Genomic DNA, 16,546 nt, shown 5'->3' on the forward strand with positions numbered 1-16,546 from the left:
TGACCATTCGTACTTTATTTTGTACTATCTTTGCATGATTTCTAACCATGAAGGTGGGTGAACTTTGAGGAGAGTTACTAGGTCTTATTATTCTAAGACTTAATAATCCTTAATCTGTTTTTGGAATTCTTCTTGGTCTTCCGGATTGTATCTCATTGGTTTTACCCTAATAATTTTATCTTTATCTTTCATTTCTAGCTTGGCTTCTATCTTATTTTTATCCTAAAATTCTAAGGAATTTTCAAAAAAGTATTGTTCTAATTTTTGTTTTATCATATCCAAGCTTTTTTGTAATTTATTAAAGGTTATTTGGTATTCTAACAGATTGTTAGATCGTTGATTAATTATTTGAGGGTTGTCCCAATCCGTATCATATTGAAGTAAATGAGTACATTTTGGAAATATTAGTTTATTTTGATATCCTATATCACCATGCTGGGCTGTGCGGGGTTTAAAGTGAATAGGTAGTCTTTTGGAGTAAGCAGTTTTAAATCGTTTTACCACAATAATATGTTCGCACGGAGTTTTGAATTTTATTTGAAATAAAACTCTATCATATAAAACAGTATGAAACATTTCAAAAAAGTTATTTCCTAATAAAACATCTTGTCCGGTATTATGGAAATAAAATGGAGGACATAGTATTAGAAAATATCCTAGTAGTATAATCGATTGAGCAATGCCTTTAGACATTGTTACGATATTATTAGATATATTTTTTCCCTTAGTAACGGGTAGTTCTTGATGGTATTCTTTGGGGAATACTTCTGGTCTACAACAACATATTTTTGATCCATTATCTATATAGGCAGCAAAATATTCTGCTTTATAATCTTTATACGTTATTCCTATAGGAATATATATACTATACTGACTTGTCATTTTGATATGAATATTATCTTATCATTATCTATAATTTTGATATCCTGATCGAGTATATAGAGATTGATGAAGATATTGAAGAAATGATAAATTCAGAAGAATTTATACAATTAAATAATTTTGAGGAAGTTGAGTCTGACGACACAATCTTCATATTAACAGATACTGATTATTACTCATCTTCACAAGAAGAAGATAGCAAAGATGAATAATGAAATAGAAACAGTCCAAGATATAATAGAAGAAATGATAGAACAAACTGGAGAATATAAACAAGATATACTTATTGATAAAAGAAAATTAAAGCAAATACAAAAAGAAAAATTTTCTTTAACTAATTATTCAGGATTTAAAGTCACTACCCTCAAAAGATTAAGTTTAAGAAAAACACAACATCGTCTATTTTATAGATTAAATATCCAAGAAAGAGATTTAGAAGTTTCTGTTACTTCTAATAAAGTAATAATACCTTTACTATCCAAAAAATATATTCAAGACAAATTAAGAAAAATAAAAATAGAAATTCGAAATATTCTCGGATGGATACATATAGGTGTTATCCAGATAATAATGAAATCCACTTTTAGAGAAGGATTAGATACCCCAATAGATTTGGCCATTATAGATAACAGGATAATAAACAGAAAAGGAGCCTGCTTAGGAATACTATGAGGAAATTTACAATACGGAAAGATTAAGTTTAATATACATCCAAGAATTTCATACCATCTATTAGGTAAAGACTTTGATAAAACACTAAGTTTAATACAAGATTTTAAAAGAAAAGATTTCTTTCATAACTACAATAGACCATATTCGATAACTTATGTTATCTCATATGTTGTATCAAATACACATCATTCAGATTGCTTTGCTATAAAAGATACAATAGATTATCCCCAATTATTTGAGGAAGTTAGTCAGATACAAATGCCGAGTATGGCACAGATACAAGAAATAGAAGATACTCCTTTAGATTTAGATTTACAATCTAAAACTTTATACAACTAACAAGATTCCACATCTCGATTCTCTTTTGATGAAACTCGAGTATTTAACCCCTCTGCATTAATAAGAAAAACTCAATCAGAAAGATTTATACGACCAATCTTAGAAGCAAAAAATGATGAAATAAAAAACTATAAGATAAAGGGAGAATATTTTAATGGTATAAAATTTATTCCCATCAATATTTTATTAGATACAGAAGCTAGTGAAAATTACATTAGCTTGAAGCTATGATATTATCTCCAACAATATAAATTAAAAGATAATCATCTTTATACCGATTTTAATGCAGAAAGACAACAAATCACAAATATGATAGAGACTATTTTAAAATTCGAAGATAATACTATACCTATAAGACTATTAGTTAAACCAGAAGAAAATAATGATATATTAGAAATACTATTAGGAACTACGATATAAATTAAAAGATAATCATCTTTATACCGATTTTAATGGAGAAAGACATCAAATCACAAATATGATAGAGACTATTTTAAAATTCGAAGATAATACTATACCTATAAGACTATTAGTTGAACCAGAAGAAAATAATCATATATTAGAAATACTATTAGGAACAACGTTCTTAAGCAACGTAAAGCCATATGATATACTTGATCAAGGTGTCTGTCACGGCCCGAATTTGAGTGTGATGGCACTCATCTCAATCTACTGAGATAAGTCAGCCTAATACCCAACGAAAAGTAGATGCGGAAGAAAGAAAAAAGAATCAAAATTTAACTTAAGCGAAAACACATAAAAGAAACTCAACATCCCCCAAGATTGGTTGTCACGTGTACAAGCCACTAATTTATTATCGAAGTACGAAAAAAAATACAGTCACAATGTCTTTGTCTCTAGAATAGGACTAAAACATAAGAAAAGAGTAAGAGGTGTCCGCTAGATGAATGTAACAGCTACCTCAACACTCGGAATGATAGCCTCGGAAGTAGTAGAAAATGCTAGAAGATCAAGCAGGTCCGGGCTCACAACTACACAAGTGTGGAAGCAAGGGGTGAGTACCAAACAACACGGTACTCAACAAGTGGATAGCTAAAACTAAGCAAAGCTTAATAGATACAAGTACTCATGTCCTCCCAACCGAACCTCCTTAACTACAATCTGCATAAAATCAGTCTAACTCTACACTTGTACAATAACAACAGTAATATAGTCCACAAATACTCATCAATAGTCTCGTCAATGAATCATACCAAGTCAAGTTCAGCACGTACAGAGCAATATGGGGATAAACACAAATTCACAAATATCAACAAAATGCGATGCAATGCAATGAAATGATGCATGTCTATCCTATCGATACACATCCGTTGAATCACAGTCCGGAACCCATGGGGGACATTTCTGTCCATGTAACCTGCCACAGAACGTGTGGCCCGTCCCCTCAATATATATATCCTGGCACGGAGCGTGTGGCCCGACCTCTTTATTTCATAATACCTGCCATGAAGCGTGTGGCCCGACCCCTTTTTGTTTCATATCATTTTTAGTCTCAACACAATATGTCAGTACCAATGCAATCAATTCATGTTCTTATAATTCACGATAATAACATGACAACAACAATAATTTTTTCCTATCTCACATCAACATAGTCATTTCACATGTCCAAAATCACAACATATCAATTCCACCAATAGATGTCGTTAGATTACCATTTTATACCGCTCATCTCCATTTTTAAGGTCAATCATACATTCAATAACCCAGTCCAATTTTCATTACTTCCTAGTATATATGACACATAAATACAAGCATCTATAAGCTTAAACAGAGGTTTAGAAATTCACTTGCCTTAATTAATCAAGCAGTCACTCCGGGATTTGAGCCTTCCCTTTTTGTTGGGCCTCCAAATAAGTATAATCTAATCAAATAAATAATCACAATAAGATTTTCAAAACTAACAACACCCTTATTACCATATGTCTAGCCTAGACCCAAAAATTTAAGCAAATCTATAAACACTTCCTAATCTTGATGCCACTTAACATGTCAACTCTCATATTTCCTAAATTTCAAGCCTAGATTAAGTCTTAGTTTTTCTAAATATCATAAATCTAGTGGTATTCATATAATATAATACACCTACTATTTAATTAGATATAATAAGATATCAAAGCTTTAAGGATAATGTGATAATACTAATAAGAAGAAGAAAAAAAAATAAAAAAAAAAAATTGAAGAATGCTAAAAATGCAGCGTCTCACTTCAAAACAAAGTGCAGAACTCCTATTCCTGCACACTGTAATTTACTCTTTATAACTTACTCATCCAATCATTGGCCTCAACTCATTTTTTTTCCATTATTTTCATAAGTGTTTTTTTAATTCACCCACCATTGATATTGACCCCACCTGAAGAAAAGAAAACCCTTTGCCTTTAAATTTTCCATCAACATATAAAATTTATATAATCCCTTATCTATTACCAATCAGTGGTTTTTTTTAACATATACAAGAATTTGAGAAATCAGAATTCGTACCTGCGGGCCGCCGTTTCTCGTTGTTCTTTCTTCTCTTTCTTTTCTTAATTAATTAAGTATTAAAAATGACAAAGTTTCACTAACCTATTTTAATATATAGGCTAAGTCATAATGGTATTTAAATAAATTAACAGTTTAGCCAATCAATCAAATTAATTATCTAAAATTACCCGTCAATTAATTAAGTGTAGTTACCAAAAAGTCCAAATTTCTAATTTAAATTTACGAAGAGAGTATTTAATGGAAGAGAGATGACTCATTCTCAAAATGACCAAACGGGTCATTACATTATCTACCACTAAAAATCATGTTCGTCCCCAAACATAAAGTAAAGGAATATACCTGAAGATTCAAAAAGATGGGGATATCTGGCACGCATATAAGCCTCTGTCTCCCAAGTCGCCTCTCCGACTGAACGGTGCTTCCATTGTACCTTTACTGAAGCTATCTCCTTGATTCTAAGCTTACGAACCTGCCTATCTAGAATGTCTATAGGCTCCTCCTCAAATGTCAAGTCTGGACCCAACTCCACTGAATCGAGTGACAACATATGAGACTCATCCGGAACATACTTCCGAAGCATGGAAACATAAAACACGTTATGCACAGCCGATAAGCTAGGTGGCAAGGCCAATCTATAAGCCACATCTCCAACTCGCTCCAAAATCTCAAATGGGCCAATGAATCGAGGGCTGAGCTTGCCCTTCCTCCCGAACCACATCACGCCCTTCATGGGCGACACTCGAAGCCAAATGTGATCACCCACCATGAACTCTAATGGTTGAATTCTCTGGTCTGCATAACTTTTCTGCCTCCTCTGGGCTATCAAGAGTCTACCCTGAATTCTACGAACCTGCTCCATAGCATCTCTAAGCAAGTCTGTGTCTAAGGATTCCATCTCAGCTAAGTCAAACCATCCAATAGGGGATCGACACCGCCTACCATACAAAGCCTTAAATTGAGCCATCTGGATACTGGAGTGATAACTATTGTTGTAGGCAAACTACGCTAGGGGAAAGTGTTGATCCTATCTAGCACCAAAATCAATAACACAAGCTCGAAGCATGTCCTCCAACACCTGGATCGTCCGCTTAGACTAACCATCGGTCTGTGGGTGAAAAGTTGTACTCATATCAAGTCTAGTGCCTAAACCATGCTATAATGCCTGCCAAAAGTGTGAAGTAAATACTGAACCTTGATCCGAAACAATGGATACTGGGACACCATGAAGCCGAACGATATGGATAATATATAACTGGGCTAACTTATCCGCTGTGTACCTCACTTTAATCGGAATAAAATGGGCAGACTTTGTCAATCTATCAACAACCACCCATATAGAATCATAACCACCTATGGTGGGAGGTAAACCCACAATGAAGTCCATGGTGATCATTTCCCACTTCCAAGTGGGAATAGGCATCCTCTAACTCACACCCCCAGGCCGCTAGTGCTCGCACTTTACCTGTTGACAAATCAAATACTTAGACACAAACTCTGTGATGTCCTTCTTCATCTCATACCACCAATAGTGCTGGCACAGATCATGATACATCTTGGCCTCTCCCGGATGGATGGAATACCTTGAACAATGAGCCTCTTCCAAAATCACTCTAGTCAGGTCACCCACCTTAGGCATACAAATTCTGCCGCCAATCCTCAATACGCCTTCCGAATCAAGTACCGCCTCCTTAGCTTCACCTCTTAATACCTTGTCTTGAATGATACATAACTTCTCATCCTCAAACTGTCTCTCCCGAATCTGCTCAACTAAGGAAGAACGGGCCTCCACCAAGGCAAGAACACCACCATCCTCTGAAATCTACAACCGGACAATGTTATTAGCCAACCTCTGAACATCTCTAGCCAATGGTCGCTCCTCAACTCAGATCGTGGAAAGACTCCCCATACCAGAGGACTTCCTACTCAAGGCATCCGCCACTACATTGGCTTTTCCGGGGTGATACAAAATAGTCATATCATAGTCTTTCAGCAACTCTAGCCATCTACGTTGCCTCAAGTTCAGATCCTTCTGACTGAATATATACTGAAGACTCCTATAATCGGTGAAGACCTCGCAATGCACACCATATAGGTAATGACGCCATAACTTAAGCATGAAAACTACAACCGCGAACTCCAAATCATGAGTAGGATAGTTTTTCTCATAGGCCTTCAACTGTCTCGAGGCATAGACAACCACTTTCCCCTTCTGCATCAACACACCACCTAGACCAACACCGGAAGCATCATAGTATATAGTAAATCCCATACCTTCCTCGGGTAGCATCAAAACAGGAGCCGAAGTCAATAAAGTCTTTAGCTTTTGGAAGCTTGCTTCACACTCGTCGGACCAATGAAAATCCACAGCCTTCTGAGTCAATCTAGTAAGTGGAGCTGCAATAGTGGAGAAGCCCTGCACGAACCATCTATAATAACCGGCTAACCCCACAAAACTACGAATCTCAGTAGGAGAAGTAGGCCTTGTCCAACCTCTAACTGCCTCAATCTTAGCTGGATCCACTCTAATCCCTTCTTTGGACACCACATGTCCTAAGAATGTAATAGAATCAAGCCAAAATTCACGCTTGGAGAACTTTGCATACAACTTTTCTTCCCTCAACTTCTGAAGTACCAACCTCAAATGGCAGACATGATCTGACTTAGTCTTGAAATACACCAAGATGTCATCAATGAATACTATCATAAAAGAATCTAAGTATGGGTGAAATACTTCATTCATCAACTCCATGAATGCTGCGGGGGCATTCGTCAACCTAAATGACATCACCAAAAACTCGTAGTGACCATAACGAGTTCGAAAAGCTGTCTTAGGGATATCTAACGCCTTAATCTTCAACTGATGATAACCGGACCTCAAGTCTATTTTGGAAAACAATGCCACTCCCTGTAGCTGATCAAATAAATCATCAATACAGGGAAGAGGATACTTATTTTTAACAATTACCTTGTTCAACTGCCTATAATCGATACACATCCTCATAGTCCCATCTTTCTTCTTTATAAACAGAACCGGTGCACCCCAAGGAGACACACTAGGGCGAATAAACCCCTTACTCAAAAAGTCTTGCAACTGATCCTTCAACTCCTTCAATTCAACTAGAGCCATGCGATATGGAGGAATAGAAATGGGTTTAGTGTCAGGTTCTAAGTCAATAGCAAAATCAATATCCCTATCCGGAGGAATACCAGGAAGATAAGTAGGGAACACATCAGAAAACTCCTTAACCACTAGAATAGTCTCTATAAGAGGTGACTTAATACTGGTATCCTGAATAAAGGCCAAATAAGACATACACCCTCTCTCAATCAACCTCTGAGCACGAATATATGAGATAACCTTACTGGGATAGGAGCCACTAGTACCCTTTTACTCAATCCGCGGGGCACCAGGTATCGCTAAGGTAACAGTTTTAGCATAACAATCGAGAATAGCATGATGGGGAGAAAGCCAATCCATACCCAATATCACATCAAAATCTATCATCCCCAAAATAATCATATCTACCCAAGTATCATACCCGGCCAAGAAAATAAGACATGATCGATATACTCGATCCACTACTAAGGGTTCACCCACGGGTGTAGAAACATGAATGGGCACGGACATACGATCACATATCAAATCAAAGTCAGATGCAAAATAGGCAGACACATAGGAAAATATAGACCCTGGATTAAATAATACATATGCAGGTCGATGGCAAACAGGGACAATACCTATGATAACTGTGTCGGAAGCCTCAGCCTCGAGTCTTCCTGGAAAAGCATAACACTGATCTCTCCTACCACCTCCGACCTGCCTAATACCTCTACCTCCTCCTTGAGGGACTATAGCACCACTAGCACCCCTACCAGGAGTGTGACCACCTCTATTAGTCTGGGCTCTACCTCGATCTCTGACTGGCGATGCTGGCCCTCTTATTGAAACTGAAGAACTAGGTTGGGTTCCTTCTCGACCCTGAGATGTACACTGCCATGAAAGATGATCCGGATCACCACAAGTATAACATACTCTCCCGTGCAAAAACCTCTGCGATGAACCTGAAGAACTTGTATAACCACCCCGGCTAATCGCCTTCTGCTGTGACCCACGGTAACTCTGACCTGTACTGTAGGACCCACGAGCTGTCTAACCGTTCTCAGAAGCCGGCATAGATGCATGAACTGGTCCTTTACACTGGAAGGAACCACCTCCTCTATAGGACCCTCTACTTCCAGATGAGGTACCCAAAAACTGACCAAAAGCACGGGCCCTCTTGGGGTCCCCAAACTCCTCTCTCTCCATTAACTTCGCCTCTTTGGCAGCACCCACAATGGACTGGAAGGAAGCGCCCTCACAGGCAGGTCGAAAAACTATTGTACAAATGGTATAGTTCAATCCTCGCACAAATCAGCGAATCCGCTCTGTCTCATCAGTAAGGACAACCATGGCATGTCTGGATAATTGGTAGAAACGAGTCTCATACTCAGTAACTGTAAGTCTCTCCTGTGTTAAACTCTCAAACCGTAATCGACTTTCTTCCTTCACACTCCAAGGGATGAAACGGTCATAAAAGGCACTAGCAAACTCATCCCAAGTCATCTGGGGTGACCCAACTGGCTTGGAACTCGTATACATTCTCCACCACTCTCTGGCTAGTCTACATAATTGTAGTATAGTATAACGAACTCTATGAGTCTCAGCTAACCCTACTGCCTCCAAGAACTCTCGGCACATGGTCAAGAACTCGTGTGTATCCTCAGTCTTCCCACCCTGAAACTGTGGGGGGTCCATTTTTTAGAACCTCTCATATCGGCGTTGCTCGTCGTCAGTCAATATGAGCACAGGTGCAACCTGGGCTCCCTCTACCTGTACTCTATCCTCATCCGTTCTAGGGCCCGCAGGTGGCTGGTCCACCAGACCCTAAATAATTGGAATCTGATGCTGCCATAGGGTTTGAGCTCCTGCTCTAGTCTAAGATCCCTCAGGTGTACCATTCACCCTCACACTCTAATTAAATCTTTCGAGCGCATCCAATACTCGTATCAAAGTGGCCTGAAGCAATGGTGTAGTAGCAGACTCTTGAGGGACCTGTTCCTCTCTACCATCAATCTGTGGCTCAAGAGAAGCCTCTCTAGCACGACCTCTAGCTGGCGTCTCTCCTTGGGCACGACCTCTGCCTGCCGCCACACCCCGACCACAACCTCTAGTTTGGCCTCTATCCCTACCCCTAGTTGGGGTTCTAACATCAACCTCGGGAAGTGCCTCCCTTCCTCTACCTCTAGCTGTAATTCTGGTCCTAGCCATCTATCAGAAAGGACACGCAAAAATTTAGTACCAACACAACATGCATGATACAAAGGGAAAGAACAAAGGGAAAATTTCCTAAAAGTCCTCATAGTCTCTTGAAGATAAGTACAGACGTCTCCGTACCGATCCTCAAGATTCTACTTAGACTCGGCTTGTATACATGTGAGACCTATGAACCTGGGGTTCTGATACCATCTTTGTCATGGCCTGAATTCGAGTGTGGTGGCACTCATCTCAATCTACCGAGATAAGTCAGCCTAATACCCAACGAAAAGTATATGCGGAAGAAAAAGAAAAGAATCAAAATTTAACTTAAACGAAAACACATAAAAGAAACTCAACATCGCCCAAGATTGGTTGTCACATGTACAAGCCACTAATTTATTATCAAAGTATGAAAAGAAATACAGTCACAATGTCTTTGTTTCTAGAATAGGACTAAAACATAAGAAAAGAGAAAGAGGTGTCCGCTAGATGAATTTAACAGCTACCTCGACACTCAGAATGATAGCCTCGGATGTAGTAGAAAATTCTAAAAAATCAAGCAGGTTCGGGCTCACAACCTACACAAGTGTGGAAGCAAGGGGTGAGTACCAAACAACACGGTACTCAGCAAGTGGATAGCTAAAACTAAGCAAAGCTTAATAGATACAAGTACTCCTATCCTCCCAACCGAACCTCCTTAACTACAACCTGCATAAAATCAGTCCAACTCTACACTTGTACAATAACAACAGTAATATAGTCCACAAATACTCATCAATAGTCTCGTCAATAAATCATACCAAGTCAATTTCAGCACGCACAGAGCAATGTGGGATAAACACAAATTCACAAATATCAACAAAATGCGATGCAATGCAAAGAAATGATGCATGTCTGTCCTATCAATACACATCCGCTGAATCACAGTCCGGAACCCATGGGGGACATTTTTGTCCATGTAACATGCCACGGAACGTGTGGCCCGTCCCCTCAATATATATATCCTGCCACGGAGCATGTGGCCCGACCACTTTGTTTCATAATACCTGCCATGGAGCGTGTGGCCCGACCCCTTTTTGTTTTATATCATTTTCAGTCTCAACACAATATGTAAGTACCACTGCAATCAATTCATGTTCTTATAATTCACGATAATAACATGACAACAACAATAATTTTTTCCTATCTCACATCAACATAGTCATTTCACATGTCCAAAATCACAACATATCAATTCCACCAATAGATGTCATTAGATTACCATTTTATACCGCTCATCTCCATTTTTAAGGTCAATCATACATTCAATAACCCAGTCCAATTTTCATTACTCCCTAGTATATATGACACATAAATACAATCATCTATAATCTTAAACCGAGGTTTAGAAATTCACTTGCCTTAATTAATCATGCAGTCACTCTAGGACTTGAGCCATCCCTTTTTGTTGGGCTTCCAATTAAGTATAATCTAATCAAATAAATAATCACAATAAGATTTTCAAAACTAACAACACCCTTATTACCATATGTCTAGCCTAGACCCAAAAATTTAAGCAAATCTATAAACACTTCCTAATCTTGATGCCACTTAACATGTCAACTCTCATATTTCCTAAATTTCAAGCCTAGATTAAGTCTTAGTTTTTCTAAATATCATAAATCTAGTGGTATTCATATAATATAATACACCTACTATTTAATTAGATATAATAAGATATCAAAACTTTAATGATAATGTGATAATACTAATAAGAAGAAAAAAAAATATAAAAAAAATAAAATTGAAGAATGCTAAAAACGCAGCGTCTCACTTCACATTAAAGTGCAGAACTCCTATTCCTGCACACTGTAATTTACTCTTTATAACTTACTAATCCAATCATTGGCCTCAACTCATTTTTTTTCATTATTTTCATATTTTTTTTAATTCACCCACCATTGATATTGACCCCACCTGAAGAAAAGAAAACCCTTTTGCCTTTAAATTTTTTATCAACATATAAAATTTATATAATCCCTTATCTATTACCAATCAGTGGTTTTTTTTAACATATACAAGAATTTGAGAAATCAGAATTCGTACCTGCGGGCCACCGTTTCTCATTGTTCTTTCTTCTCTTTCTTTTCTTAATTAATTAAGAATTAAAAATGACAAACTTTCACTAACCTATTTTAATATATAGGCTAAGTCATAATGGTATTTAAATAAATTAACAGTTTAGCCCATCAATTAAATTAATTATCTAAAATTACTCGTCAATTAATTAAGTGTAGTTACCGAAAAGTCCAAATTTCTAATTTAAATTTACGAAGAGAGTATTTAATGGAAGAGAGATGACTCATTCTCAAAATGACCAAACGGGTCATTACAGTGTCAAGATTACTTACAACAATAAGATGATTTTCATATCAAAATGACGAGACAATATAGTATTTATATACCTATTGGAATAACATATAAAGATTATAAGGTAGAATATTTTGCTGTATATATATATAACGGAACGGAAAAATATTGCTGTGACCAAAGATATTTCCCAAAGAATATCATCAAGATTTACCTATTGCTAAAGAAAGAGATATATCAAACAATATTGTAACGATGTCTCGAGGCATTGCTCAATCGATTATACTATTAGGATATTTCTTAATAAAATGTCCTCCATTTTATTTTTATAACACTAGGCAAGATGTGCTCTTAGGTAATAATGTTCTAGAAATATTTCAGAGTGTACTATATGATAGAGTTCTATTCCAGATAAAATTAAAAACTCCCTGTCAACATACGATAGTTGTAAAAAAAATTAAAACTGCCTATTCAAAAAGATTACTCATTCAATTCAAGCCCCGCACAACCCAGCGTGGTGGTATAGGATACCAAACCAAACTAATTTTCCAAAAAGCACTCTATTGCTGCAATATGATACTGATTGGGACAACCTTGATTGGGATAACCCACAGGTAATAACTCAACAATACCCTTTGTTAGAATATCAGATAACCTTTAATAAATTAGAAGAAGACATAGATATACTTAAACAAAAATTAGAACAATATTTTACCAAAAATCTCTTAGAATTTTGGGATAAAAATAAGATAGAAGCCAAATTAGAAATGAAGGATAAAGATAAAATTATTAGAGTAAAACCCATGAGATACAGTCCCAAGGACTAAGAAGAATTCCAAAAACAGATTAAAGAATTATTGAATTTTAAAATAATAAGATCTAGAAATTCTCCTCATAGTTCCCCATCTTTTATGGTAAGAAACCATGCAGAGATAGTACGGAATAAACCCAGAATGGTTATTAACTATAAAAATTTAAATGATAATATAATATTTGATGGATATTTCTTACCTCATAAAGAAAGTTTGATTAATAGAACTACCAACAAAAAGATATTTTCTAAGTTTGACTGTAAAAGTAGATTCTGGCAAATAAAAATAAATAAAGATAGCATTCAATATACTGCCTTCTCAACCCCACAAGGATAGTATAAATGGTTAGTCATATCATTTGGATTAAAAAATGCACCATAGATATTTCAAACAAAGATGGATAATATCTTTAAAGATTATGACTATATATTTGTCTATGTCAATGATATTTTGGTTCTGTCTGATAGTCTTGAGGAATACTTGACACACTTAAATAAGTTTACAAACTTATGTTTAGAAAATGGATTGACACTTTTCAAAAAAAAAACAAGTTTAATGAAAAATGAGATAGAATTTTTAGGAATGATAATCGACGAAAACAATATTAAGTTACAAAGCCATATTGTTGAAAGAATATCCGTCTTCCTAGAAAAATTAATAGATAAAAAGCAGGTACAAAGCTTTTTAGGGATTCTTAACTATGCCTCAGAGTATATTCAGAATATAGCTAAATTACGAAAGCCATTTCATGAATTGCTAAAAAAGGATAAAAGTTTTGAATTCAATGAAGTCTTAATGAAAAAGATAAAAGATTTGAAATCAATTTGCAAAGATCTACCAAAATTACAATTGCCTAAAGATAGCAATGAATTAATTTTAGAAACGGACGCTTCAGAAAACTGTTGGAGCGGCATACTAAAAAAGATAGACTATGATTCAAATAAAAATAAGATTGGAGAAAATCTATGTAGATATTGTTCTGGAACTTTTTCAGATACACAAACAAGATACCATATTAATGAAAAAGAATTATTAGCTGTAGTAAAAAGTTGCCAAAAATTGTATTACTTTCTGTTACCAAAGACATTTACTCTTAGACATGATAACACCCAAGTTATAGCTTTTGTGCGAGACAATCTCCCCTCTAAACCAGAGTATAAATGATTTATTAGATGGCAAATGTTGTTATCTGAATATTCCTTTGATATTGAAAATTATTCATACTAACAAAAATGTTGCAGGAGATTTTCTCACAAGAGATGGAAGAAATAAAAACCCATCTACAAGATATTGATAAAGGCTTTACAGATATACAGACAGCTATTTCAGATATAATCGAAATAGCCAATTTCAATTGCGATCAATAGATTGCTGATAAATTACTCAATATATATTCTCGGATAACATCTAGGATTGGTCATTGTAGTGACGCTCATAATATTATTACTAATTTGATAAAAAGTCAAAAAAATGACAACACTTCCACCACGACGGAGGCACAAACAAATAAGTATAATAAAATATCTTTCAGGCCCCAAATATCTCAAAAAGGAATTACGTTGAGAGGATGAAAGAGAAATTTGATAAACTACTTCCCTTTCATGTTGAAAATCAAGAACAGATAATGACAGATTTATTTTCTCTCAAAGAAATTCCAAACTGATACATTGATTTTACAGAAATTTATCCTAGAATCAACTATTTACAAGAGTCTTCTCCTCAAGAGATCAGATATTGGTATGACTTTAGATCTATTAATTCAATTTACTTAACAACTCCAAATATTCCAGAAATCAGCTGATTACCATCATGGATTCAAGATGGAGTAAAAGATTGCTATTTAAATAACCCCACAATTACGGTAAAAGATATTCTGGTCCATAAGTTTATTTCTTCTAGACTTGATTTTTATAAAGACGAAAGATATCCAGCTTATCATTTCATCCAAATTGGTAAAACTGATGATTTTAATATTATAAATAATTTCCAAGACAATATATTTCAAAGGTTCACCGAAAAAGATGTTCACTATAGACGTGCAATAGGATTAAGAATTGTGCTGCAAAATATGGAGCATAGTTTTAAAAGAGGATTCAGAACTTATGGAGGGATGAAAATACACTCCTCCATTATGATTGCCCCCGCTAAAACTACTCCTCCTTCTGGAAAGAGGTACATGCAGACCAAGATAGAGTTAATTAATAAGGGAATTATCAAATCAAGCCCACAGGCACAACAACGATTATGTGAAATGAGAAAGCACGAAAAAGGAATGTGCGAATTTTGCTCGCCCAAGAAGGGAAAGGTGATTGAAGATGCAATGTCTACATCATCCGAATAAAGAAGTGACACGCAGAGAAAAGACAAGGATCATAAATATGAAGATTGATAAGGAGATAAACATAAGAAGATGGCAGAAGAACGTAGAAGATTAGGGAAGATAGCAACTGATAGAGACCTTTTTGTCCGTTATAATAATGTATAGACACAGGGTCCCACTAGTTTGTTTTCTTATAATAATGTAAAAAGAGGGTCGTAGTCTTCTTTTCTCTTCTTTTCTTGTAAAATGATAAGGATAGGGTCGTTCTCAGGTCATTTTTTGTTTTGAAATCCGTTTGTAAAATATTTGAAGTCCGAATTCCTCCCTATATAAGGAGATCACTTGTAACTAGAAGGCATCGAAAAATCATCAACCTTCTTTCCCTTTGTAAAATTACATCTTCGATATGAATAATAACTAAGTTTGTGAGTATTTTCTAGAACAAAATTTTATTATTTCTGTTATAATCTCTTTCCTTTATAAAAAGAATAGTCTCCCCTTCCGTATCTCCCTTACGCCTTAGAGTAGAAAATGAACTAAGGTTGTGGTGAGTTATGCTGAAGGTACGTCAGGAAAGTTACCTATTTTCAGGTTGAGACTGCGATGTCCGGTAATAGTCTCGACAGATATTCGATGTAATTTTGGTCAAAACGGAACAGGTATGGAAGCGTGTTGGACCCATATCTTTTTATTTAAGTGAAAATATTATACTGTTATAATATCCTGTTGCTCTGAAAAATTACTCTAATTCAAAAATTATGTTAATTTTAGACGTAACATATTCCTCTTTAGGAGGCTTAATTTTACTTGTTAAACAAGATGATAGTATTATTAGATATGAAAATATACCTACGCAGACACTTGACTTAGCGAGCCAACAATTTTCTGAACCTCCTCCCTCAGTTGGTATCAGAGCCATTATAGATATTAAAGACGTAGAGGTTGATATTATTCAAAACATGTACATGTCATCTTTAGATATTAATATTAGACAAGAGAATAGTAAAGATAAATTTGATAAAATAACTAACTCACTAAGATGTAATGAAAACTTTAATGACATAGATATAGATAATTATTATCTATCTTTATTTCTGCAAAAGAAGGATAATAATAATAATAAAAATAACAATAACAGTAATAATAACAGTAACAATAACAATAACAATAACAATAACAATAACAATAACAATAACAACAACAACAACAATAATAATAATAATAATAATAATAATAATAATAATAATAATAATGTTTAAAACCTTTGAGTATAAAAGACCGAACTAACTCACTAAATTTGTCTATCTATGAAGTCTCTAGTAACTGATGATAAGTGTTGAGATAAGAACCATGGCTACCTAACTATAAAT

Source organism: Solanum dulcamara, chromosome 2 (assembly GCF_947179165.1).
Source record: "Solanum dulcamara chromosome 2, daSolDulc1.2, whole genome shotgun sequence".
Classification (NCBI taxonomy): domain Eukaryota; kingdom Viridiplantae; phylum Streptophyta; class Magnoliopsida; order Solanales; family Solanaceae; genus Solanum; species Solanum dulcamara.